Genomic DNA, 27895 nt, shown 5'->3' on the forward strand with positions numbered 1-27895 from the left:
TTAGACCTCACCTCTGCAATATATAAGGTGAAGTCAGTAGCGCAGTTACTGGAGGGAGCAGATGGGGCGGTGGTCCCGGGCCCCGTGCTCTGAGGGTGCCCTCTCGGAGCTATGCTAGTGTAGCACGCCAATACAGTTACACTCCGGGACAGAGCAGTGAGACTCGATGTCCCTGCACTGCCCGGCGGCCGCTATGGGGCTCTCGAATAGGAGGGGGGGCCCCGGTGCCAGCATTAGGCCCCCCGCCCGTCACCACCGGTTGAGTGATAAGAGAGGGAGCGTGACTCTCCCTCTCCCATTAGTTCCCCTCTGCGACTGACATCACTTGGTGCCCGGCCCGCTGTTATGAAGATGTGCGGGCGCTCGGCGCAGCGGGGGAACGAGGAGGAGAGGTATGTATTGTGTTTATTTTTTGCCTATGGGGGGGAGCAGTATACTACAGACTCTGTCTATGGGGGGGAGCATTATACTATTGACTCTGCCTATGGGGGGAAGCATTATACTACAGACTCTGCCTATGGGGGGGGGGGATCATTATACTACAGACTCTGCCTATGGGGGGGAGCAATATACTACAGACTCTGACTATGGGAGGGAGCATTATACTACAGACTCTGCCTATGGGGGGAGCATTACACTACAGACTCTGCCTATGGGGGTGCATTATACTGCAGACTCTGCTTATGGTAGGGATTATACTACAGACTCTGCCTATGGGGGGCATTATACTACAGACTCTGCCTATGGGGGGCATTATACTACAGACTCTGCCTATGGGGAGGCATTATAATACAGACTCAAACTATGGGGGGGGAGCATTATACTACAGACTCTGCCTATGGGGGGGGCATTATAATACAGACTCTGCCTATGGGGGGAGCATTATACTACAGACTCTGCCTATGGGGGTGCATTATACTGCAGACTCTGCTTATGGTAGGGATTATACTACAGACTCTGCCTATGGGGGGGCATTATACTACAGACTCTGCCTATGGGGGGCATTATACTACAGACTCTGCCTATGGGGAGGCATTATAATACAGACTCTGCCTATGGGGGGAGCATTATACTACAGACTCTGCCTATGGGTGGGAGCATTATACTACAGACTCTGCCTATGGGGGGGGCATTATAATACAGACTCTGCCTATGGGGGGGAGCATTATACTACAGACTCTGCCTATGGGGGGGCATTATACTACAGACTCTGCCTATGGAGGGGATTATACTATATTGAGGACTATCTGGTGCATTATACTATATGGAGGCTATTTATACATTGTGGGGATTACAGTTAGGGTCATACAGTGTGGGAGATAATGTGGGGTCTTTGCACAGTGTGGGGGCCATCATACAGTGTGGGAGATAATGTGGGGTCTTTGCACAGTGTGGGAGACATCAGTTTGGAGGCTACTAAGGGGTCAGTAAACTGTGTGGGGGATCCTATACAGTGAGGGGGCATTATACTATGTATAGGAGAGCATCATACTGTGTAGAGGGGAGCTGTACATGGGAGAGATGCAGGACACTATTAAATGTTAAGTGGGCACTTATTGTTATAGGGGAGCTCAGGTTATTGTGACTGTCAAAGGGGCAAACAGAGGGCACTATTACTTTCTAGGGGGCAAAATGTGGGCACTGTTTTCTAGGGCACTTGCACAGTCCATTACTATATTCTAGAACCTTGTTTTACCATTTAGAGGGCACACAGTAGGTGCAGTAAAAGGGACATGTAGAGCAACAGAGGCTCAGTATTGGATTATCAGCAGGATGAGGGGTTTGTGCAGGTTGGAATAAATGGGGATGATGCCTGAAATGTAAGGAGTCAAATATGTCTTTATTGTGATCTCTGCAGACCTGAGACCCTGAGTCCTGGCTGGAGAAGTTGTCGTGTCGGTCTGGGCCAGATATAAAAGACGGAAAAAGTGAACAATTTAATCAGAAAGAATGTCAGCTGTAAGTTACTATATATAACTGTGCTGTGATCTCTTATATGTTCTGCAGGACTGGCATCTATCAATATATGGTCACCATATGGCGGTAGTATCAGTGCTGGTCTTTGTATAGAGATTACTTTCAGTAACAGCGCTGTCATCTGCTGAGGTTCTCCTACATCCACTATCTAGGTGCGCCACCATAGTTGTAATTAGGGTGACCTTGTTAGGGGCCTCACCCCTGCTCCCCGAACCAAAACCCTAGCAACGCCTCTGGGTGAAGCCTATTGCACAACAAATGTAAAACACGCTGATTTTGCCATGAGCTTTTAGTGGTTTTGTCTTGAAAGACGCAGTGGATTTAAGCACAAAAGTCCACTGCATGTGCACGGGCCTTTAGTTTTACAGCCTAAGGCCACGGCCCCACTATCAGTATTTGGTCAGTATTCGGTCAGTATTGTTTCTCAGGAGTGGGAGCCAAAACCAGGAGTGGGTGATAAATGCAGAATTGGTGACTTGTTTCTATTATACCTTTTCTCTGATTGTTCCTCGCCTGGTTTTGGCTCAGACACCTGAGAGAAAATACTGACTGAATACTGACCAAATACTGATAGTGGGGCAGTGGCCTAAGGTTGGTTTTCGCGGTCTGTATACAGACTGATCGCAGGTCTCCTAACCCCATCTTACAGTCTCCTAGACAGATATGAGGCTTTAAATTCAGATCGGACGAGCTGCCCCCAGACCAGGCATTACGGTGGTCTGTGTACAGACTGTGAAATACTCTTGTGTTATTACGGTCTTAGGTTGTGTTTACACAGTGCAGTCGAGAAGCAGACAAAAACTTCTGTAGCGGATGAACGCATCCTTCACATTATACAATTTACTAACCCAAACAGGCGATTCTGGCTCTACTGCTTGGTATTTAGCATGTGACTGTAATGCCTGAGAGACAAATCCGTTTTCAATCTGCCGCTGATGAGGGCAAATAAAAATAGCCAAGCCTGCCTATAAGAGGACAAGAGACAACATAAGGAGTTGGGAAAGAAGCAGAATTTATATATGTGTTTAAATCCATGGATGGGAAGTAAAAGCACATGTATTGCTCAGGTATTTAAAGAGGTGGCAACATAAGATGAATGACTGCCCATCCTATAAATGGACGACTCCAAAAGAAGAGCGGCTGCTTGGAGCGACTTTCTTCTTTAGCCTACAGTGAGCAACCACCTGCAGGTCTCTATGACCATACGCCTTAACAACCCCTTTAAGTACTGCTTACGTTTCTTTAGTGAGTTCCTCTAGGGCAGTTTTTGCCTTAAAGAGGTAATCCGGTTCTACTCGCTTCTGCATGGTGGGTGAACAAGGCTGGTGACATCACGTCTACAGAGATCTGCGGAGTCACATGTGACAGCAGCAGCTATCCTGCACCTGTCCTATTCATTATCTGCTATATTTACACATAGAAGCCGTGGAATGGCCGTGTGGGTGCTGGTCCAACAATGAAAAGTATATCGTTTTGTAGAGATCAGCATGAGAAATCTATTGTAGAAGCCATATTGTATGCAAATCAGTCCAAGTGCAATGAGGGTATGTCAAAGCACTTGTACTGCTACTTGCAAGTGCACTGACACGCCCCCAGTGCACCTCCAGTCTGATTTTCATATGGCTTCTTAGCTAATAACTTTGGAATGCTTATTCCAATCACAGTGACTCTGAGATTGTTCATTTCTTAACACATTTTACTTTATAACAGTGGTGAATTTAGGTCCATTAAATTTGCATTTATGAAAAAACAATTTGCAAACATTTATTAAAATATTAAAATATAACAGAAAATACACCACAGAAAGTACTTAATAAATAAAATTTTCCATATGACTAGTTTACATCAGAATTTTGAAATGTCCTTTGATTTTTGTTAGGATGTTAGAAGGGTTAAAAAGGTTAGCAGCAATTTTTCATTTTTTTTAACAAAATCTGCAAAATTTATTCATTCACAAACCTATTCAGGTCTGAAGTGACTTTGAATGGCCTACATGTCAGAAAACCCCCAAAAAGTGATACCATTTAAAAAATTGCACCCCTCCAAGTAATCAAAACCACATTCAGGAAGTTTATTAACCCTTCAGGGGCTTCACAGGAATTAATGCGAAAAGGGATGAAAAAATTATAAATTACATTCTTTCAACTAAACGGCTGCTTTAGTCTCAAAATTTTCATTCTCGCAACCTGTAATGAGAGAGAATGCACCAAAGAATTTGTTAAGCAATTTCTACTGAACGCGCTGATACCCCATATGTGGTCGGAATCCACAGTCTGGGCACACGGTTCGGCACAGAAGAGAAGAAGCGTTATTTGACATTTGGAGCGCAATTTTGTCTGCAGTTAATTTTGGACACCATGTCGCATTTGCATAGCCCCCAAGGTGTCGAAACAGCAGAAACACCCAAAAGGAATGACATTTTGGAAGCTACACCCCTCAAAAAAGTGAACAGTTAAGCAAGTTGAAGATGAAATGATCTCTAAAAGGCCTAAAGTTAAAGATGACACATTTACTTTGCATTTTAGGCAAAAAAAAAATTTATGTATATTTTCATCTTTTACATTTTAAAAATTACAAAGAGGAAAATTGGCTGGAGATTTGTGTGCTCAGATAACTTTGACCAAGGTTTCAGACCTTAATTAGCCTGTTGAGTTATGACTTTTTCACCATCATCGTTAGGAAAGGCCAGGTGATGTAAATTTCCCAGCTTTATAAAAACCCAGCCTCTTCTAGCTTTGTGCAAAAAAAACTGCAGCCATGGGTTCTTCTAAGCAGCTGCCTAGCACTCTGAAAATGGTGGAGGCCAACAAAGCAGGAGAAGACTATAAGAAGATAGCAAAGTGTTTTCAAGTTGCCCTTTCCTAAATTCGAAGTGTAATTAAGAAATGGCCACTAACAGGAACAGTGGAGGTCAAGATAAGGTCTGGAAGACAAAGCAAAATTTCAGTGAGAGCTGCTTGTGGGATTGCTATAGAAGAAAATCAGAACTCCTGCTTGACTGCAAAAGACCTTCAGAAAGATTTAGCAGACTCTGGAGTTGTGGTACATTGCTATACTGTTTAGAGACACCGGCACAAATATGGCCTTCATGGAACAGTCATCAGAAGAAAACCTCTCCTGCATCATCACCATAAAATTCAGAGTCAGAAGTATGCAAAAGAACATCTAAACAAGCCTGATGCATTTTGGAAACAAGTCCTGTAGACCGATGAGGTTAAAATAGAACCCTTTGGCCACAATGATCAAAGGTATGTGTGGTGAAAAAAGGGCACAGCATTTCAGAAAAAGAACATCTTGCCAACCATTAAGCAAGGGAGTGGATCAATCATGCTTTGGGGTTGTGTTGCAGCCAATGACACGGGGAACATTTCATAGGTAGAGGGAAGAATGTATTAAATTAAATTTCAACTAATTCTTGATGCAAACATAACACTATCTGTAAAAAAAAAGCTGAAGTTGAAAAGAGGATGGCTTCTACAAATGGATAATGATTCTAAACACACGTCAAAATCCACAACAGATTACCTCAAAAGGCACAAGCTGAAGGTTTTACAATGGCCCTCACAGTCCCCTGATCTTCACTACTCTGGTGAAGCCATAACTTCACCAGAGTAGTGGAGACAGTCATGCTCTCTGAGTTAGAGAACAGCCTAGCTTTATGTGTGGTTTAGTTCAAGTCCCCTGATGACTCCGGTTGGAAGAAATGCGTCGGGAATATAGGGAAAGCACAGAGCTTAAAAGTGCAGTGGCTAGATGTGGACTGCCCTTGTAAGGGCAGGAGTAAGGGGCGTCAGGGGTAGCATAGACCCTATAGGGAGATTATAGGGGCAGATATACACGCCTCATCCCTGGAAGCTGTCCTGCCTCCCCTTCTTGGAGAACTCCTCTTGATACCGTAGATGCTCTGCAACTCATGGGTGAGGACGTTCCTTCTCTAGTTTTCTAGCACTGCTTATGTTTGTTTAAATCTGTTAGTATTCTGGCTATGTACTGTATGTCCACTGACAACATTGAGAGTCTATATCTGATACCGGTTTACTCTTCCTGCATGCTATTTCCTCTTGTCCATCCAATACCACTGTTAACAGGCATTGTTCTGGTCGGGTCAATCCACACCCCCGACCGACCACTGCCTGTCATAGGAGATCTAGGTCCCTGATCTGACATGGTTTTATTTCTATTTGGGTATATACCGTGGTTATCTTTTTAAATTCTATTTTATTTTAAATAAGTCTATTAAAGGTTAAGTATTAATTGTCTAGTTTACCCTTGCTGCAATAGACCTCAAACTAGCAGTGCATGCAAGACAACCCAGGAATCTCACAGAACTGGAAGAATTTTCCAAGGAAGAAAGGATGAAAGTCCCTCACACAAGAATTGAAAGACTCTTGTCTGGCTACAAAAAGCGTTTACAGCTGTGATACTTTCAAAAGGGGGTGCTACTAGGTACTAACCATGCAGGGTGCCCAAACTTTTGCATTGGCCCATTTTCCTTATTGTAATTTTTAAAATGTAAAAAAAAATTTTTTTGCCTAAAATACACAGGAAATGTGTCATCTTTAACTTTAGGCCTTTTAGAGATCATTTCATCTTCAATTTGCTTAATTGTTCACAATAACAGTAATTTTGACCAGGGGAGCCCAAACTTTTACATGCCACTGTAGGAGTGTAGTGACACAGATGCTTCAGGAAAGTTTGTATCATTGGGACATGAAAAAGAAAAATTATGTTTTTCCATGATAATGTTGCTTTAGCCCCAATGTTTTCCTTTTCAAAAGGGCAACAGGAGAAAATGGAATATGCAATTTCTCCTTAGTACGCCAATATTCCATATATGGTTTGCAACTACATGGCATGGCAAAGAAGAAAAGGCGCACTAATTGACTTTTGGAGCTCAATTTTGGCTGTAATAGATTGTGGACAGCATGTCATATTTTCAGTGCACCAAAGGTGCCAAAACTTCCCCATAAGTGACACTATTTTGGAAACTACACCCCTCAAGGAATTTATGTGGGGTATAGTAATATTTTTTGTCTTCTCAAAAGTTTATAACATTGGGATGCAAAAATGAAAAATGTAATTTTTCCACTAAAATGATCACTCCATATTTTTATTTTTCACAAGGGATAGGAGAAAATGGACCCCAAAATATGTAAAACAAAATCTCCCAAATGTGGAAATAGCCCATATGTAGCTGGAAACTAGTGTTCGGACACATGGGAGGACTCGGAGCAGAAGAAATGCTATTTGGTTTTTTGAATACAGATTCGCCTGGAATAGTTTGTGGGTGCCACTTGCTGAGCCCTCAGGTGCGAGACAGCAGAACACCTCCTAAAGTGACACCATTTTGGAAACTAAACTACTCAAGAAATTCATCTAGAGGGATACTCAGCATTTTGACCTACAAATGCTTCACATAAATTTATAATGCTGGGTGAAAGAAATTAAAAATTAATTTTTTTCCACTAAAATGTTGTTTTAGCCCTAATTTCTACATTTTCACAATTAATAATAGGAGGAAATGGACCCCAAAATGTATAAAGTATATGAAGTATTTTTTACTGAATGCAGCAATACTCAACATGTGACCCAAAACTACTGTTCTTGTACATGGGGGAGCTTAATTGGGAAGAATCGCTATTTGTTTTTTGGGGCAAAAATTTGGCAGTATTAGATTGCGGACCCCACTTGCAGAGCCCATGAGGTGGCAAAACAGCAGAAAACACAATTTTGGAAACTACATTCCTCAAGGAATTCATCTAGGGGTGTACTGAGCACTATATCCAATAAGTGCTTCATTGATTTCTTTAATATTAGATGTTTGAAAATGAAAAATTAATTTTTATGCAATATAAATAGATTTAGATCAAAATGTTTCATCCTTACCAGGGCTGATAAGAAAGATTACCTTGTAAAATATTACAGTATTTTCCCAAGTGCGGCCATACCAAATATATAGTAATACACCTTCGTTTGGGCATACAACAGCAATATTCTATATATTGGCACACACTTCTGTTTGAGCACATGGCCGGTCTCAAAAGAGGAGCAAGCCCTATTTGGCTTTTGGGGTACAGAGTTTCTTGGCGTAAAACCTAAGGCACAGTTTGAAGAGCCCCTAAAAAGTAGCTTCATTTTCCAAATTACACTGAGGGAAATAATATATGGATGCAGTGACAATTGTGGATGCATGTTGCAGAGTAAATATTGCAAATATGCCATTTTCGTGCCCAATCCATAGTGTCAAGCTTGTGCTTCTGGAGACACATGCCCCATAAATTGTTAACTGAGTTTCGCCCTGCATGTTGCTTACATCAGATCAGTTTGATCAGCTGTTGTCATGTCCTACTTATGGCAAGACCTTACAGCCCACCATAACTGTGACCCTGCGTCCCATTATTCAGCCTAGGGTCACGGTAGTGACTATCGGCACAATGCAATTGCTGGGTGCCAAAGGGGACAAAAAGTGAGCCCCCTTCCTCAAATAAGCAGATAAATGCCATTGTCACTATTGACAGCAGCATCAGTGGGTTTAAACAGCCGCAATCGGTGCAGCACCAATTACTGCATGTTGTCAACTATGCGATATAGCTGACACTTGTCTATGATTTTACAGGCTCTGCTTGTGAGCAAAATCATTGCACCATACATATAAAAGATGCTTTGCTAACTCTTTACAGTGGCAACCAAAAGTTTTGCTTTTTTTTTTTTTTTTTAAAGTGTGATTTTTTTCTGTCGGGTTTTCTTTAAATGGTGATGAATTGAAAGTGCATGAAGTTGTCATCATGCTAGACCTTAATTTTAACCAAAATGTTTTTGAGCATATGTACAGTACAGACCAAAAGTTTGGACACACCTTCTCATTTAAAGATTTTTCTGTATTTTCATGACTATGAAAATTGTACATTCACACTGAAGGCATCAAAACTATGAATTAACACATGTGGAATTATATACTTAACAAAAAAGTGTGAAACAACTGAAAATATGTCTTATATTCTAGGTTCTTCAAAGTAGCCACCTTTTGCTTTGATGACTGCTTTGCACACTCTTGGCATTCTCTTGAATTAACTGTATGTTAATTTAATTAAAGAAAACTGACGGCCAAAAGTTTTGCTATTTATTGATCACAACATAGAGAGTAGTTCATTGTTTACAATGCCATAACTTAGTATTTTGTAGCATAACCTCTTGCTTTAATTACTGCACCACACTGATGGGACATTGAAGCCACTAGGGTATTCAAGACATCTTGAGGGATCTTGCTCCATTCCATTTGCAAATCTGGAAACAATTCATCTTTATTGCTATGGGTACAAGCCCCCAACTCGTCACCCTAACTCATTCCCAAAGGTGCTCTGTAGGGTCTAAATCAGGCGATTGGCTTTGCCATTGCAACAGACGAACATTTTTCTTTGCTAACCAATTTTTGACTAAATTGGATGTGTGCTTAGGATCATTGTCTTGTTGGAATTTCCATCCCCTGCCTACTTTGGTTTTACCATGTGGCAGCATTATGTAGCACCCTGAGGATTCGGCTGCTACAGGGGTATTGCACCTCAAGCCAGAGGTGTGATATTCCACTCCCGGGTAAGGATGGAGTGTGGAACTGAGCTCAGTAGGCTGCATACACTACACACATCCCATTTCCGGGGGACAGATCGACGGTACTCCCACCAGTTTATGTGCAGGTACGATAGTGTCTGTCCCTGGCTGGAGTGGGAGGGGGGTGGAACATCCCAGTAGTGTAGGGGCAGATAGGGGGAGCAGTCTGGGTAATGCTAGGAGCTCATTGGGTGCTGGTCACCTGAGCTCACACATAGAGGGAGTATATAAGGTGGGAACCATCTTAGATCAGGGTCAGACAGGCAGACAGCTACTAGTCAGTCTGTTGTAGAGGGTCAAGCAGTCCTGAAAGAAGAGAGAGAGGAGTCAGAAGGACCCAGAGGGGAAGAAGAGGGAACCCCAAGAGCCCAAATACAAGCAACAGGGTGAAGGGTTGGCACAAGGGTACCGGATCCCAAGCTGGTGGAGGGCACTAATCCTCAGCCAGAGACCGGAGGTTGTGGGCAGGATCTGCCACGACCCCCCACTATATCCACCAGGAAGGCAGACCAAGTATAGGGTCAGGGAACCCAGAAGAGGTGTACCCACCAAGAGACCCGAGGGAGCCGGACATAGGTGGATCCCTGGTGGGGAAGGCCAGAGAAAAGGAACGTCAGAAAGGGAGCTCAGGATCACGCTCCAGAATTACCTGGGGGTTGGCCGAGTCCAGGACTGGTGGACGCAGCACGGCTCGGGCGGTCACTCAAGGCCGGAGTGACCAGAACAACAGCGGTAAGTAAAGACCCTGAACTGCACAGCCCGACTCTGAGTCTTAATACCATCCTCACTGCACCACCACAACCACCACCCTCTACAACTGACCCCCTGAGGCTATACCCCTCCCGTTGGGGGTTATACTACCAGAAGCTGCACACACACCACCAGCCTCAGCGGACCCTGCTGCAGCGGCGGCCGTATTGACCGCAAATCAACGGGTGGCGTAGTCGACACGAAAGAACATCCAGCAACATCTGTAGGACTGCCACACACTGAGCTTGACACCCCGGGCACGGACTGGGTCACCGCCACTCGGAGACTACAACCCCCATCTGATCCGGCTCCGGGTATTCCCCAAACAACACTGGCCCAGGGGGCGCGTCAACTTTGGCGTAGTCGGCAGGATAACGTGCCCGCAACAACCGGGTACTGCGTGCCTGAAGAAAAGTTCATCGTTACCTTAAAAAGAAGTCTCCCGCCGGTTCCGGAGGGTCCCCGCCAACGGACCCCATCACAGGTCGTTTCCCGCCGGTTGTCCGCCATTTGCAGCTTTTTCCCGCCATTTCCAAAGATTTCCCGCCTTGGAAGAGCGGACGCCATTATGGGCGTGCCAGAGGGTGGCAAGAGGTCACTTCCCATCGTGGGCCAGGTCGAAGAATGGCGCCAAAAGCGGAAACCGCGCCCACCAACAGAGACTGTGATGCTGGAAGTGTCCATCAGGGTGAGAGAACTGCCCCTGGAACTGACAATCACAAAGTTGCCCCGGGACCACCCTCAATGTGGGCGGAGACGGAACAAAACAGCGAAGATGGGTGCAGCCTGGAGGAGTCTGGAGAGAGCGCACCCGGAGACAAGAAGTCTGGAGAGGACTCCGGAGAAGTCGTACCCGGAGATGGAGGGAGAGACAGGCAGCACCGACCCAGTGGTCAGGAGCCTGCTGCAAGCAACAACCCCACTAGGCTTAGTGGAGATCCTAGCACAGCTCCCCCGAGACCGGGAGTGTGCACAGACCGCGCTGGAGGGCCTCGCACGGAGGATGGCCCAGGTGCAGCAAGACACGCTGACGGAGTGGAGCCGTGAGATGGCCCAGCAGACTGGAACCCGTCAGCGGAGCACGCCACCCAAGACGAGGAGACAGACTGCCTCTGAGGATGGTGCAGGAGGAGTGAAGGCCGGAGACGGCGCCGAGAAGGTGTAGTGCCGGCGTCCCTGCCCTCTGCTAAGCAGGGACGCTGCTCCCCTCACCGCTCTGCCCCGTGCCCGGCGTCCCTCTCCCGCTCTGCTGTCAGCGTGCGCTCCTTCCCGGCGTCCTCCTCCCGCTCTGCTCTCAGCGCGCGCTCCTTCCCGGCCCCTGTGCTTAGGGCGCGCGCGCGCTCCCCTCCTCTTAAAGGGGCCGCGCGCGCCGTCCTAAGGAGTCCCCGGCCAATGGCCGGAGGACTTCATCATATATAAGGCACCTCCTCCAAAATGGAGGTGCCCGAGCAATGTTGTTTGCACCTGTGTCTCACCTGTGCTTCAGCCCTCAGGTCCCGTTGCCAGTTACCTGCCAGTTACCTGTCAGATTCCTGCCTGATTACTTGCTACCTGTCTGCTAGTCTGAGGTCCGACGCTCTGCCTTACTACTCCTGTCAGTCTGTCTAAGGACCAGCCTGCCCGCTCACCTGGGAGCGCACCTCAGCTACCTGCCTGCTTGCCTGAGGTCCGACGGTCTGCCTTACAACTCCGGTCAGTCTGTCTATGGACCAGCTTGCCCGCTCACCTGGGAGCGCTTCTCCGTTACCTGCCTGCTTGCCAGCCCGGAGGCTCCGCTGTCACGTGCTGTGACCACCAGCTACTCCACACTCTTGCCCGCTCACCTGGGAGCGCTTCTCCGCTACCTGCCTGCTTGCCTGCCCAGAGGCTCCGCTGTCACGTGCTGTGACCACCAGCTACTCCAGACTCTTGCCCGCTCACCTGGGAGCGCTTCTCCGCTACCTGCCTGCTTGCCTGCCCGGAGGCTCCGCTGTCACGTGCTGTGACCACCAGCTATTCCTGAGACTCTTGCCCGCTCACCTGGGAGCGCTTCTCCGTTACCTGCCTGCTTGCCTACCTGGAGGCTCCGCCGTCACGTGCTGTGACCACCTGCTATTCCAGAGACTCTCGCTTGCTCACCTGGGAGCACACATTCTTCATCTGCCTTGCTAGCCTACCTGGAGGTTCAGCCATCACAGGTCGTACCTACCCCTTTATCCAGAGACTGCCCTGATCACTTGCCGTGTCCTCCTGCCCGTACACCCAGAGACTGTCCTGGTGACCTCCTGTGACTACCTGCCTGGTCGCCACCCGCTCCCTTACAAGGACCGCCCCCTTGTATTGTAGCCCAGAGGTTCCGCCTCCCAGACCCGTTACAGAAGGGAGCTGGACAACTGGAGGCAGGTAAAGGGGACGTCACTACCCCGAGCCGAGAAACCGTGAGCCTGCCCCAGCTCCCCGTCGCAGAGCCCGAAATTCCCCCTGCCGTGCCCGTCGCTGCATCGTCACCGTGCCAGACTAGGCCTCAAGTAGAACCTGCGGCCGCGACCCCTGTGACGTCACACGCCTCGACCCTGAGCGCGACCAAACAGGAAAAACCATCGGCCTGGTCGCAAGGTCTAGTACCTCCGGGCGCCGCAATTCCAACAGCGCCCCCTACCTCCGCGGAGCCACCGGCCTGGTCGCAGGGCCGAGTACCCCCGGGCGCCGCCGTCTTCACGGTGCCCTTTACGTTCAGGGTACCCCAGGCCTGGTTGCAAGGCCTGGTCAATCCGGGCGCCGCTTCCACCACCGCGCCCTCAACATCTCGAGTGCCGCACCTGGGCGAAGATCTATTTGCCCAGCACACGTGCCCGGATGGGCAGCCCTTTGTATGGCCCCAGGAGTACTACCAACTGGAACTCCAAAGAGCAAGGCCCCTGTGCGAGCCCCTGATTCTGGCTCCGAAGCCCGTCAGGAGAACCCCGCTCCCGCTAGAAGAAGCACAATTCGAGTGGGACCCCACCGGAGGAGACCTCATGGGGTTCACTCAAGAAACGCGGGCAGCTGCAGCAGAGCGAGTGGAGTGCTGCCGCCAGCAGTTGGCAGCCTTTGAGCAAGAGCGGAAAGAGAGGCGGATCCGTGAGCAGCGGCTGCAGGAACAGAGCGCAGGGCAGAAGAGTCGGACCAGGAGGAACCCCCGTGCAGCTCATGGTCCCCGTACCACCGGGACTGTGATTAAATTCAACCTGCAGCATGGGTGGGGCTTCATAAAAGACCATCATACCCCCGGCGGCGTCTTTGTAACCCGCAGAGACGTAGAGAGCCATCTGCCGGAGGGACACAGAGGTCGTGACCTGTACGTAGGGGACGAGGTCACGTTCACCCGGCACAAGTGTGCCAAAGGACCCTACGCCCTCCATGTGCATCGCCTGACGGAGGAGGAGCTGCGGTGTGAGGAGGAGCAAGAGGACCCGGACGGGTCTGAAGACAAAGAAGGAGCAGGAGGACGCCGTCGTTAAAGTACGGTAAAGAGACTGTAAATAGTTACCTGTCGGGGTACAGTGAACTGTTGCTGCTTTAAATATGTCCCCGTTGGTACAAGTGTAAACTGTTAACCTGTGTGTCCCTTAATCCAACTGACCGAGGACTGAGAGCGGCCATATCCCCTTGTATATAGTTGCGCTTCCTAAGGCGCCCCCTACCGGTTTTATAGGAAACTGTTGTTTTTCTTGAAGAGACTGTCGCACTTTACCCGGTCACAAGTTGCACCGTGGCCGGAGGAACAAGAATGTTATTTATGAAAAGTTTATGCTGATATATATACTGTTTTATATGTTTATGTTTTATGAAAAAAAAAAATTGTATGTTTATGGATGTTTATTCTCTTACAGCCCGAGGACGTGCTGTGATTTACCAGGGGGGAATGTAGCACCCTGAGGATTCGGCTGCTACAGGGGTATTGCACCTCAAGCCAGAGGTGTGATATTCCACTCCCGGGTAAGGATGGAGTGTGGAACTGAGCTCAGTAGGCTGCATACACTACACACATCCCATTTCCGGGGGACAGATCGACGGTACTCCCACCAGTTTATGTGCAGGTACGATAGTGTCTGTCCCTGGCTGGAGTGGGAGGGGGGTGGAACATCCCAGTAGTGTAGGGGCAGATAGGGGGAGCAGTCTGGGTAATGCTAGGAGCTCATTGGGTGCTGGTCACCTGAGCTCACACATAGAGGGAGTATATAAGGTGGGAACCATCTTAGATCAGGGTCAGACAGGCAGACAGCTACTAGTCAGTCTGTTGTAGAGGGTCAAGCAGTCCTGAAAGAAGAGAGAGAGGAGTCAGAAGGACCCAGAGGGGAAGAAGAGGGAACCCCAAGAGCCCAAATACAAGCAACAGGGTGAAGGGTTGGCACAAGGGTACCGGATCCCAAGCTGGTGGAGGGCACTAATCCTCAGCCAGAGACCGGAGGTTGTGGGCAGGATCTGCCACGACCCCCCACTATATCCACCAGGAAGGCAGACCAAGTATAGGGTCAGGGAACCCAGAAGAGGTGTACCCACCAAGAGACCCGAGGGAGCCGGACATAGGTGGATCCCTGGTGGGGAAGGCCAGAGAAAAGGAACGTCAGAAAGGGAGCTCAGGATCACGCTCCAGAATTACCTGGGGGTTGGCCGAGTCCAGGACCTGGTGGACGCAGCACGGCTCGGGCGGTCACTCAAGGCCGGAGTGACCAGAACAACAGCGGTAAGTAAAGACCCTGAACTGCACAGCCCGACTCTGAGTCTTAATACCATCCTCACTGCACCACCACAACCACCACCCTCTACAACTGACCCCCTGAGGCTATACCCCTCCCGTTGGGGGTTATACTACCAGAAGCTGCACACACACCACCAGCCTCAGCGGACCCTGCTGCAGCGGCGGCCGTATTGACCGCAAATCAACGGGTGGCGTAGTCGACACGAAAGAACATCCAGCAACATCTGTAGGACTGCCACACACTGAGCTTGACACCCTGGGCACGGACCGGGTCACCGCCACTCGGAGACTACAACCCCCATCTGATCCGGCTCCGGGTATTCCCCAAACAACACTGGCCCAGGGGGCGCGTCAATTACATTATCCAGTATATCTTTGTACATGGTAGCATTCATGTTTCCATCAATTCTATGCAGAGGGCCAATGGCAGATGCAGAAAAGCAGCCCCAAAACATGACATTGCCACCACCATGTTTCTCTGTAGGTATTTGGTACCTTACATCATTACGTTTTCCAATTGGGCAGTATATATAGTGCTTGCCATCACTACCAAACAGATTGAACTTGGATTCATCCGACCACAACACCTTAGACAAATCTGTCTCTTTCCATTGGCTGTGTTCTTTGGCAAACTCAAGTCGGACCTTCCAGTTCTTTGCAGAGTTGAAAGACTTCTTGACTGGAACTCGAGCATTCAACACTCCTGCTCTTAGCCGTCGCACCACAGTTTGGCGACTCACTCTGACCGCATATTCTTCATTTATTTCGTGTGAAACCTGTACAGCACTTTTATGGACATCAGATACTGACTTTCGTAATAATGTGATCAGCTCTGGAGGAAGTTTTCCGTGGTCGTCCACTTCTAGGTTTATCAGCTGTTCCATAACCTTCTTTGTCTGTCTTTAATATGTGTCACCCTGGCCTGGATGCACAAGTGTAATTAAAGCTGTGTCTGAGAGCAAGGGGGAGGTTCTCTGGTCAGGGGAACATTAGCATGCAATGCCTCCTGTCTCAGGCCAGTAGGGGGAGCTGGCTGCCCCTATAAAAGCTGGTGCTGGGGGCAGGGTTAGGGAGAACTTGAAGGCCTGTCTCAGCACTGAGACTTGTCCCAGAGCAGAGCAGGGACAGACAGTTGCACTGCACCTAAGAGGAAGTGTGGCAGGAGGAGAGCCACAAGCCAGAGACAAGAGGCGAAGCAAGCCTGTCTTGGCAGATAAGAGACTGACTTTACCAGACTTTGGTGTCTGAGGCTGGGAGGATTCCACATCCCCCAGCAGATAACCAGTTCGCAGGGGACTGTATATTCCTTGGCCTAAGAAGCCTGGAGGCCCTGCCACAACCGAAGGGACCAGTAAAGCCGTACAAGGCTGGGAGCAGAAAGGAACCCACGTCGCAGGCCATACAGGCGAGAATACACGGAAAGCTTGGAAACGTGGGCTGTTACCCTATAATGAGGAGATAGCCAGAAGGAGCACAGAAAGCACGGTAGGCCTACACCCTCACCCTGACCAGGGCCAATTTCCCCGTTGCTCTCAGACATCCAGGTCCCCTCCTAGCTGGGACTGTTTATGGGTCAGTTTACTTGTTTCAGTAAAGACCCTGGACTGCAACCTATTGTCTGTGTGCTCCTTCGTGCCTCCAGCACTACCGGTACTGGGACTCTCACCACCATCACTCCCACCATCCACTACACTGCCCTGGGGCCGCACTCTTCCCGTGGAGAGTCACACCATCCCAGCTGCACACCTCATCAGCCCCAGCGGTCTGCCTTGCAGCGGGGGTACCTAATGACCGCAAATCCACGGGTGGCTTAGTCGGACATTATCAATAGCACATAACGGACTACCACTGGCCTGACCACCCTGAGCCACGGACCGGGTCGCCACTACTACCCCCATCGTTCCCCTATTGCCCGGATCCGAGTGCCCCACGGCCCAGGGGGCGAGTCAAATATACGTGACCCTTGACTCTGAGAATAGATGACTTTCATAGCTCCTCTTTTTGGCTTTTACCTGACTTCACTCTCAAAATAATAATCTTCCTAACATCTGGTGATAAATTTGGCTTTGTCTTTGCCATGTTTTACCCTAAAAACACACACATAAAAAAAAAAATAATGTAGGCAAAATTTGACTACCAATGACAAAATATGCAAAACATTTGTCCCAGCAAGTGTTGAAAATAAACCCATAAAGGGATAAAACAATGTCAAACACAATTATCGTCCTTATAGCTGACAACCATTTGCTTCTGGTTTACTAAAATCACCAGGAAAATGGCATCACAACAACCAGACAGGAGTAATCATACGTTAAAAAAAATGCCAAACTTTTCGTCTCCACTGTATGTATCCACAATGATTGTATTTGATTGTATTATGTATGTTTTTTTTTGTCCTGAAAGGTCAGTATGCCTGTTTATTCTTTTTAATCAATCCATGTGTAACTTTTTTTTTAAGCTTATTGTTGGACAACACTTTTAAAGTGAACCTGACAGCTGATATATGCTGCCAGATCCACAGGCAGCATGTATCAGGCACTAGCTGTGTGACCACAGCTAGGTATGTTTGACAATGAAACACTGTGGCATTTCATAGAAAAACTATTTAAATGCCGCAGGGGGATAGAACAGTGCTGTAGGCCAGTCAGACAGGCGGGTCCCTGGGGGACTCTCCCCTCACGCGGCTGCCTTGAATTGACAGGACTCTGCCTATACACACATGTAGGCTATAATATAATAAAGTACCAACCAATATTCCTATAACCTAAAAGTATCTTACTGAATAGGAGAGATGCACCTAAGTATCACAAGATAAGCCAAAAGAAAAAAGGTGCTACAAAATATCTCACAAATATATTAACTGTATTAAATAAAAGATTTAACAAATTTTGTTAAAAAACAGAGTAGCTCAAAGGAGGGCAAACAATAAATCTCCCAAGGCTATAAACAGTTTATAATTAGTACACCCACATATCTATTTCAGTACATTCCCTAACTATTAACATGTACATCACATAGAAGAGTAACTTACATACAGTGGGTACAGAAAGTATTCAGACCCCTTTACATTTTTACTCTTTGTTTCATTGCAGCCGTTTCGTAAATTCTAAAAAGTTCATTTTTTTCTCATTAACCCCTTAAGCCCCGAGGGTGGTTTGCACGTTAATGACCAGGCCAATTTTTACAATTCTGACCACTGTCACTTTATGAGGTAATTACTCTGGAACGCTTCAACGGATCCCCCTGATTCTGAGATTGTTTTTTCGTGACATATTGTACTTCACGATTGTGGTAAAATTTCTTCGATATCACTTGCGTTTATTTGTGAAAAAAACGGAAATTTGGCAAAAATGTTGAAAATTTAGCAATTTTCAAAATTTTAATTTTTATGCCCTTAAATCAGAGAGATATGTCACACAAAAGAGTTAATAAATAACATTTCCCACATGTCTACTTTACATCAGCACAATTTTGGAACCAAAATTTTTTTTTGTTATGGAGCTATAAGGGTTAAAACTTGACAAGCGATTTCTCATTTTTCCAACAAAATTTACAAAACCATTTTTTTAGGGACCACATCACATTTGAAGTCACTTTGAGAGGTCTTTATGACAGAAAATACCCAAAAGTGACACCATTCTAAAAACTGCACCCCTCAAGGTGCTCAAAACCACATTCAAGAACTTTATTAACCCTTCAGGTGCTTCACAGGAATTTTTTGAATGTGGAAGAAAAAAATGAACATTTAACTTTTTTCACAAAAATGTTACTTTAGACCCAATTTTTTTTTATTTTCACAGGGGTAACAAGAAAAAATGGACCCCAAAATTTGTTGTGCAATTTCCCCTGGGCACGCAGATACCCAATATTTGGGGAAAAAACACTGTGTGGGCGCACGACAGGGCTCGGAAGGGAAGGAGCGCCATTTGACTTTTTGATTGTAAAATTTGCTTGAATAATTAGCGGACGCCATGCTGCGTTTGGAGAGCCCCTGTGTGCCCAAACATTGGAGCTCCCCCACAAATGACCCCATTTTGGAAACTAGACCCCCCAAGGCACCTATCTAGATGCATAGTGAGCACTTGGAACCCCCAGGTGCTTCACAAACTGATTCGTACAAATGAAAAAGTGTTTTTTTTTTCACTTTTTCATTTTTACGAATCAATTTGTGAAGCACCTGGGGGTTCCAAGTGCTCACTATGCATCTAGATAGGTGCCTTGGGGGGTCTAGTTTCCAAAATGGGGTCACTTGTGGGGGAGCTCCAATGTTTGGGCACACAGGGACTCTCCAAATGCAAAATGGTGTCCGCTAACAAATTGTCGGCTCACATTGATAGCGGACACCAAGTTGCGTTTGGAGAGCCCCTGTGTGCCCAAACATTGGAGCTCCCCCACAAGTCACCCCATTTTGGAAACTAGACCCCCCAAGGCACCTATCTAGATGCATAGTGAGCACTTGGAACCCCCAGGTGCTTCACAAATTGATTCATAAAAATGAAAAAGTGAAAAAAAAAAAACACTTTTTCATTTTTATGAATCAATTTGTGAAGCACCTGGGGGTTCCAAGTGCTCACTATGCATCTAGATAGGTGCCTTGGGGGGTCTAGTTTCCAAAATGGGGTCACTTGTGGGGGGAGCTCCAATGTTTGGGCACGCAGGGGCTCTCCAAACGCAACATGGCGTCCGCTAACAATTTGAGACGATTTTCCATTCAATTTGTTAGCGGACACCATGTCGCGTTTGGAGAGCCCGTGATGTGCCTAAACAGTGGAGCTCCCCCACAAGTGACCCCATTTTGGAAACTATACCCCCAAGGATTTTATTAAGGTGTATAGTGAACATTTTGAACCCAGAGGTACGACACAGAATTTGTTTACATTAGGTCATCATATTGAATAAGTTGTCATTAGTCTTGAGCGCAAGTGCTCGCTACTTGAGTTTGCATCGGGTACTCAGGTATGCACCATGTACAGCTTGTGCTCGAGTGACATGCTCGAGTCCCTGCTCCGCATGTTTCACTGTTATTAGACACCCAAAAAAAAACATGCGGGGATCGCTCGTGCATGGCAGGCAATCCCTGTAAAGTTTTTTTGGCCCCGAAGCATATGGGGCAGAGACTCGAGCATGTCACTCAAATACCCACGATACTCAATGCATACCAGAGCACCCGATGCAAACTCAAGTAGTGAGCACTTGCGCTCAACACTAGTCGCCATATCGTCATCTTTTTTTCTTACTTTTGAAAAAAATCCCAACCCCATCACAACCCTAACCCCAACCCCAGCCCTAACCCTAGCACAACCCTAACCCTAGCACAACCCTATCCCTAGCACAACCCTAGCCCCAAACCCAGCCTTAACCCTATCCCAATCCTAACCCAAGAGTTTATTTTTGACGCCGTTCCTTGTGCGGTATAAGTGATTAGACGACTTTATTCTTCGGGTCGGTGTGATTACAGCAATACCAGAATCATATGGGGTTTTTAAGACTGACAGCTGTCAAACACTAAAAGACGCATTTTTTGTAAAATCTAGTTTTTGCATCGCCAAATTTTGAGAGCTATAATTTTTCCAGATTTTGGCAGACAGTCATGTGACGGCTTGTTTTTTGCGGGATGAGTTGATGTCGTTATTGGTGCCATTTTGAGGCACGTGACATTTTTTGATCGCTTTCTATTCCGATTTTTGGGAGGCAGAATAAAGAAAAACCAACAATTCAGGAATTGTTTTTTTTCTTTTTTTTTATTCTGTTCCGCGTGTGGTAAAATTGATAAGGTAGCTTTATTCTTTGGGTCAGTACGTTTACAGCGGTACCACATTTATATCGTTTTTCTATGTTTTGCACTTTTACATAATAAAAGCAATTTTATAGAAAAAAATATTTTTTAGCATAGCTTTATTCTGAGAGCTATAACTTTTTTATTTTTCGGATGATGGAGCTGTATGGCGGCTTGTTTTTTGCGAGACGAGATGACGTTTTCAGCGGTACCATTTTTATTTATATTTGTCTTTTTGATCGTGTGTTATTCCATTTTTTGTTTGGCGGTACGGTGATAAAGCATTGTTTTTTGCTTCGTTTTTTTTTTTTTTTTTTTTTTTACCGTGTTCACTGAAGGGGTTAACTAGTGGGACAGTTTTATAGGTCAGGTTGTTCCGGACGCGGCGATACCAAATATGTGTACTTTTATTGTTTTTTTTGTTTTTTTTTATAATAATATTTATTGATGGGTACATTATATTTTTATTTTTGGTGGATTATATATATATTTTTTTTATATATTTTTGCAATTTTTTTTTTTTTTTTTCATTTTCTGGAAGCTTATATAGTTTACTACTTTGTCCCACTCTGGGACTTTCACTTTTTTTTCTCTGATCGCCTGCGTGGCACAGGAATGCAGCACCATCCCTGTGCCATGCAGGCTGTCAGCGCCGGACAGGGAGAAGATTGTTTGGAGATGCACTGCGCATGTCCAAAAAATCTTCCTGCTGTCTGGTGACCCGGATGTTGTCATGACGACATCGGGTCGTCATGGCAACACCCGGGAAGCCTTTGCAGACAGCGCTGGAAGCCGGAAGAGGAGGTGAGTATCTGCGATCACCTCCCCTTGCCCCGCAATGCTGCGATCGACTTCGATCAACTTCGACCGCAGCATCGCGGGGGTTAATGTGCTGGGAGCTGTGCACGACGGCTCCCTGCACATAGTATCGGGTGTCAGCTGTGGCAATCAGCTGACACCCAGCGGCGATCGCGCCCGCACAGCCTGTGTGCGTGCGCGATCGCCATGACGCACTAATACGGGTCTGGCTCTTAAGTCCCAGGGCAAAGATGCATATTAGTACGTCAGATGTTGTTAAGGGGTTAAAATACACTCTGCACCCCATCTTGACGGAAAAAAACAGAAATGTAGAAATGTTTGCAAATTTGTTAAAAAAGAAAAACTGAAATTTCACATGGTCATAAGTATTCAGACCCTTGGCTCAGACACTCATATTTAAGTCACATGCTGTCCATTTCCTTGTGATCCTCCTTGAGATGGTTCTACTCATTCATTGGAGTCCAGCTGTGTTTAATTAAACTGATAGGACTTTATTTGGAAAGGCACACACCTGTCTATATAAGACCTCACAGCTCACAGTGTATGTCAGACCAAATGAGAATCATGCGCTCAAAGGAACTGCCATGGGGCTCAGAGACAGAATTGTGGCAAGGTACAGATCTGGCCAAGGTTATAAAAGAATTTCTGCATTACTCAAGGTTCCTAAGAGCACAGTGGCCTCCATAATCCTTAAATGGAAGAAGTTTGGGACCACCAGAAGTCTTCCTAGACCTGGCCGTCCAGCTAAACTGAGCAATCGTGGGAGAAGAGCCTTGGTGAGAGAGGTAAAGAAAAACCCCAAGATCACTGTGGCTGAGCTCCAGAGATGCATTAGGGAGATGGAAGAAAGTTCCACAAGGTCAACTATCACTGTAGCCCTCCACCAGTCAGGCCTTTATGGCTGAGTGGCCCGACGGAAGCCTCTCCTCAGTGCAAGACATATGAAAGCCCGCATAGAGTTTGCTCAAAAACACATGAAGGACTCCCAGACTATAAGAAATAAGATTCTCTGGTCTGATGAGACGAAGATAGAACTTTTTTTTTATACCACTTAGAATTATGTGTGGAGAAAACCAGGCACTGCTCATCACCTACCCAATACAACAGTGAAACATGGTGGTGGCAGCATGATGCTATGGGGGTGTTTTTCAGCTGCAGGGACAGGAAGACTGGTTGCAATTGAAGGAAACATGAATGCGGCCAAGTACAGAGATATCTTTCCGTACCCACTGTAGTAATAATGTGGAGGCCTGTTAGGTGTGTAGCCCTGTGTCCCAAAGTGCGTTTCACCCAGCTTCATCAGGGGGTGTGCCTCCTATACTCTTCTATCCGATGTATATGCTAACCATTAGGAAATGTACTGCAATAGATATGTTGGCATATTATATACTGTTTATAGCATTGGGAGGTTAGTTGTTAGCCATCCATTGAGCCATTCTGTTTTTTAACAAAATCCATTTTATATTTAAACAAGCACTCCTCCCATCAACATTTTTATCCTCTTACTATATTGCAGTCATCATATTATATAGCACTGTGCAATTACAATTGCTCATTTTGCCCTTCTACCCAGTTAATTCTTCTCTTTCCTTAGGTCTATGACATCTTGTGATTAAAAATGGACTAGCTGAATCCATCTAAGCTACAGTTATCTGAAAAAGTTTGGGCACCCCTATTAATCTTAAGCTTAATGTTTTATAAAAACTTGTGTTTTTGCAACAGCTATTTCAGTTTGATATATGTAGTAACTGTTGGACACAGTAATGTTTCTGCCTTGAAATGAGGTTTATTGTACTAACAGAAAATGTGCAATCTGCATTCAAACAAAATTTGACAGGTGCATAAGTATGGGCACCCTTATCATTTTCTTGTTTTAAATACTCCTACCTACTTTTTACTGACTTACTAAAGCACTTTTTTTTGTTTTGTAACCTCATTGAGCTTTGAACTTCATAGCCAGGTGTATGCAATCATGAGAAAAGCTACTTAAAGTGGCCACTTGCAAGTTGTTCTCCTGTTTGAATCCCCTCTGAAGAGTGGCATCATGGGCTCCTCAAAACAACTGTCAAATGATCTGAAAACAAAGATTATTCAACATAGTTGTTCAGGGGAAGGATACAAAAAGCTGTCACAGCGATTTAACCTGTCAGTTTCCACTGTGAGGAACATAGTAAGGAAATGGAAGAACACAGGGACAGTTCTTGTTAAGTCCAGAAGTGGCAGGCCAAGAAAAACATCAGAAAGGCAGAGAAGAAGAATGGTGAGATCAGTCAAGGACAATCCTCAGACCACCTCCAGAGAGCTGCAGCATCAACTTGCTGCAGATGGTGTCACTGTGCATCGGTCAACTATACAACGCACTTTGCACAAGGAGAAGCTGTATGGGAGAGTGATGCAAAAGAAGCCGTTTCTGCAAGCACGCCACAAACAGTCGGCTGAGGTATGCAAAAGCACATTTGGAGAAGCCAATTTCTTTTTGGAAGAAGGTCCTGTGGACTGATGAAACCAAGATTGAGTTGTTTGGTCATACAAAAAGGCGTTATGCATGGCGGCAAAAAAACACAGCATTCCAAGAAAAACACTTGCTAACCACACTAAAATTTGGTGGAGGTTCCATCATGCTTTGGGGCTGTGTGGCCAATGCCGGCACCGGGAATCTTGTTAAAGTTGAGGGACGCATGGATTCCACTCAGTATCAGCAGATTCTTGACAATAATGTTCAAGAATCAGTGACAAAGTTGAAGTTACGCAGGGGATGGATCTTTCAGCAAGACAATGATCCAAAACACCGCTCCAAATCTACTCAGGCATTCATGCAGAGGAACAATTACAATGTTCTGGAATGGCCATCCCAGTCCCCAGACCTGAATGTCACTGAACATCTGAGGGATCATTTGAAGAGGGCTGTCCATGCTCGGCGACCATCAAACTTAACTGAACTGGAATTGTTTTGTAAAGAGGAATGGTCAAAAATACCTTCATCCAGGATCCAGGAAATCATTAAAAGCTACAGGAAGCGACTAGAGGCTGTTATTTTTGCAAAAGGAGGATCTACTAAATATTAATGTCACTTTTCTGGTGAGGTGCCCATACTTATGCACCTGTCAAATTTTGTTTGAATGCAGATTGCACATTTTCTGTTAGTACAATAAACCTCATTTCAAGGCAGAAACATTACTGTGTCCAACAGTTATTACATATATCAAACTCAAATAGCTGTTGCAAAAACACCAATTTTTATAAACCATTAAGCTTAAGATTAATAGGGGTGCCCAAACTTTTTCATATAACTGTATATGTAGAAACAGCAGGTCAATTTTCACTGCATGACTTACAAGTCACTGAAAAACTGCCTTGCAGGGGGAGGAGCGGAGCAGCTGAGTCAGGAGCTGAACAGAGAAAAATTAACTGGGTAGAAGGGCAAAATGAGCAATTGTAATTACACAGTGCTATAGGGACAGATTGCTTACCAACTCTGATGAGGTTCGTGGTGCTTGCTCCCCGATGAAGTCCGGATCTCGTAGTGCTTGAAGGGCCTGTAGTCGGGTGATGGCTACAACAAAATGCACTGTAACTCACCAATGTCGTTTCCAAGGAGGATATCTGCAGGAAGTCCTCCCATAACTCCAATCCAACAGAGTTTTTCCCCATAATCATAATCCAAACGCACAAACTCGTATATATTTGCGAATACCCCCCGCCAGGACAATGGGAATTCCAGGGCCATGTTGCATTGCCTCGGGTCGAACAACACAGGGGTCAGCGATAGTCATGAATGCCCCATGTCTTTAATTCCTGACACTTTCTATACATAAATTAAAGAGATCCTGCATGTGGCGTTGTCGTTGCTCTGGGTAGCTTGGGGACAAAGGCCGGAGGCCGTACACTCCAGAAGGGGTATCTATGGTGCCAGGGTCGTTGGTCCACTCCGGTGGGGGTGGTGGTAACTCTTCCTCAGACGGGATGGAGTGCACAAGATGCACCGGACGAGGTAAGGGTGCATGGGGCTCCCTCATAGTCCTTGAAGGACAGTTGGATTGCAAGTGCCCAGGCTGTCTGCACCCATAACATTTCACCCCACAGCTTCAGGAAAAGGGCCGCTGGAGACAGCGCATGTGCAGATTGAGATCTCAGCTAGACAGAGATCCCAGTCTGCCCATGCACCACCTGGAAAGCAATGATGCAATGGCGCTCTGCTCACCGTCAATATCATGCCCACAGCATTGCCATGCTTCTACTGCCGCCGGCTTCCTGATTAAGGTACCCTGCTCCACACAATGTACTATGCTCTGCCTCACCGCCAACACCGGGCCCGCAGCATCGCACCGATGGGATACCCCCTCCTCCCACCCAGGGCCCGCAGCATTGCCCCACTTCGGTCACTGCCGGCTTCCTGAGAAAGGGACCATGCTCCTGTGACCCTGCTCCACCGCCACTGCCCCCCAGGTAAGATACCTTAAATTCTGACTATAAGACAGACCCCCATCTTATAAAAATCCTTTTTTTATCTATTTCCCACCCCAAAATATGGGGTGCGTCTTATGGTCTGGTGCATCTTATAGTCCGAAAAATTGGGTACCTCGTTTAACTCCGAATTTGATTAACCAGGTTGCTAGTAACACATAAGTATTGGCATCATTCAACATCATGAGAATCTGGGACTGATAAATCAGAGAATCCATTACCACGACTACCCCATCCTTATCTGACATTCAAATTACAATATTGTCCATATGGCTAAGTTCAGATAATGCTTTCTTGAGGGCAGATGTCAAATTGGATCTGGATGGTCCATGATGTATAGAATCAAAGAATTTTGAGTTCTCTTTTGACCATCTGTCCATGCAGTTGGCTCATGATTGAATGGGGTGAAAAAATGGATTTTTTAATTGCAGCTGAGTAGCTTCATTGACATCATGTAAAACAGTAGTATTGGCCAGTTCCTCCAAACACAGTAGAATATTGTTCACAAAAATCAAATTTTCTATATGAATTAGAGACTGACATTTCATCTGTACAGACTAATTTTCTTCCGACCAAAAATGTTTTTTCACAGTTAAATTACGAACAAAACGATTAATATCCAAAATGGTGGTAAAAAAATTAAAGTCTATGGAGGGGACAAAGTTCAAACCATATGAAAGAAGTTGGACTTGGTCATTTATAAGGGATCGTGAAGACAAATTTAAAAACACTGGCACTGTTGTTTAGTGATAATTGTACTTCTTGCATCGAGTTGTCATGCTGAAAGTACTTCCTGTGTTTCCAGCCCCCGCGTTTGCATTTTTGGATGGTTGCTTGCCAACATGGGAGCTCTACTAGACCTAATAGGACTTGACTTAATTATAAAGGTTTTTTTCGATGTGGGGCAACACGCTGTAAGACCTGCAGATATGCTAGCCCCTGTAATACATTTTCTAATCATAATAATACTCAAACACCAAATTAAACAATTTATTAATTGTAATTCCAATAATGTTATTTACTGTATTCATTGTGCGGCTTGTCATTTGCAATACTTTGGATGTACCAGCCACAAAATGAAAATCAGAATCAATGAACATTTGAATGATATCGCCAACACTAATAATTTTACCAATAGAAATATTTCTTCTGTTTCCAAGCATTTCATTACGGGTCATCAGAGACAGCTTACTTCTGTCCAGGTATTTGTAATACAAAGGGTGAGGTATCTTCCGCGGGGTGAGATATGAGAAGGCTACGTCTCACCAGGGAAGCCTTCTCAATATTCAATTTGGGATCTAGATCCCCCGGGGGCTTGAACCTGCGCCATTATTAGGCATTTTGATTGTTGTTTCGTTTTTCCATTTCTTGTCTTGTCTATTGAATTTAAGTGTTTTTTTTAATTAAATTTTCATTAGTTTTAATGTCATGTGATTTTTCATTCTATCAGATTCACCCATTGTGGATTTAGGATAGATGGGAAATTTTTCCCATCAGGCCTCGAGGAAGAATGCCGCCAGAGTTCGAAACGCGTCGCCATGTTTCCTGCTCCCTGCTTTTTCCATTTAATGTCATGGATTTTTAAATGTTTGAATAAATTTCCTATTTTTTTAATAATCATCACCAGAAGCGGGATTACTCCTTTTTCGTCCATCTTGTATCATTGTGTGTTTTTTATGTCCGTATATAATCCGTGTGTCCATTTTGTACATCCATACGCCATCTGTTTTTTAAATGAACAATTTAATAAAGGACAAGTACAGTCTCCTACCTTTTAGAATTGT

The 27895-nt window shown here is 45.8% G+C and overlaps 1 long non-coding RNA gene across 1 annotated transcript; it reads left to right on the plus strand.

The window, feature by feature from the left end:
- Positions 1–27733, plus strand: LOC141153204 (uncharacterized). Its single transcript, XR_012247262.1, has 3 exons — positions 1–392; positions 1859–1959; positions 27562–27733. It is a non-coding gene; the product is annotated as an uncharacterized lncRNA (long non-coding RNA).
- Positions 27734–27895: the final 162 nt, after the last annotated feature.

Source organism: Phyllobates terribilis, unplaced genomic scaffold (genome assembly GCF_046119375.1).
Source record: "Phyllobates terribilis strain yellow unplaced genomic scaffold, ASM4611937v1 Scaffold_7__3_contigs__length_470593459, whole genome shotgun sequence".
NCBI classification, from domain to species: Eukaryota; Metazoa; Chordata; class Amphibia; order Anura; family Dendrobatidae; genus Phyllobates; species Phyllobates terribilis.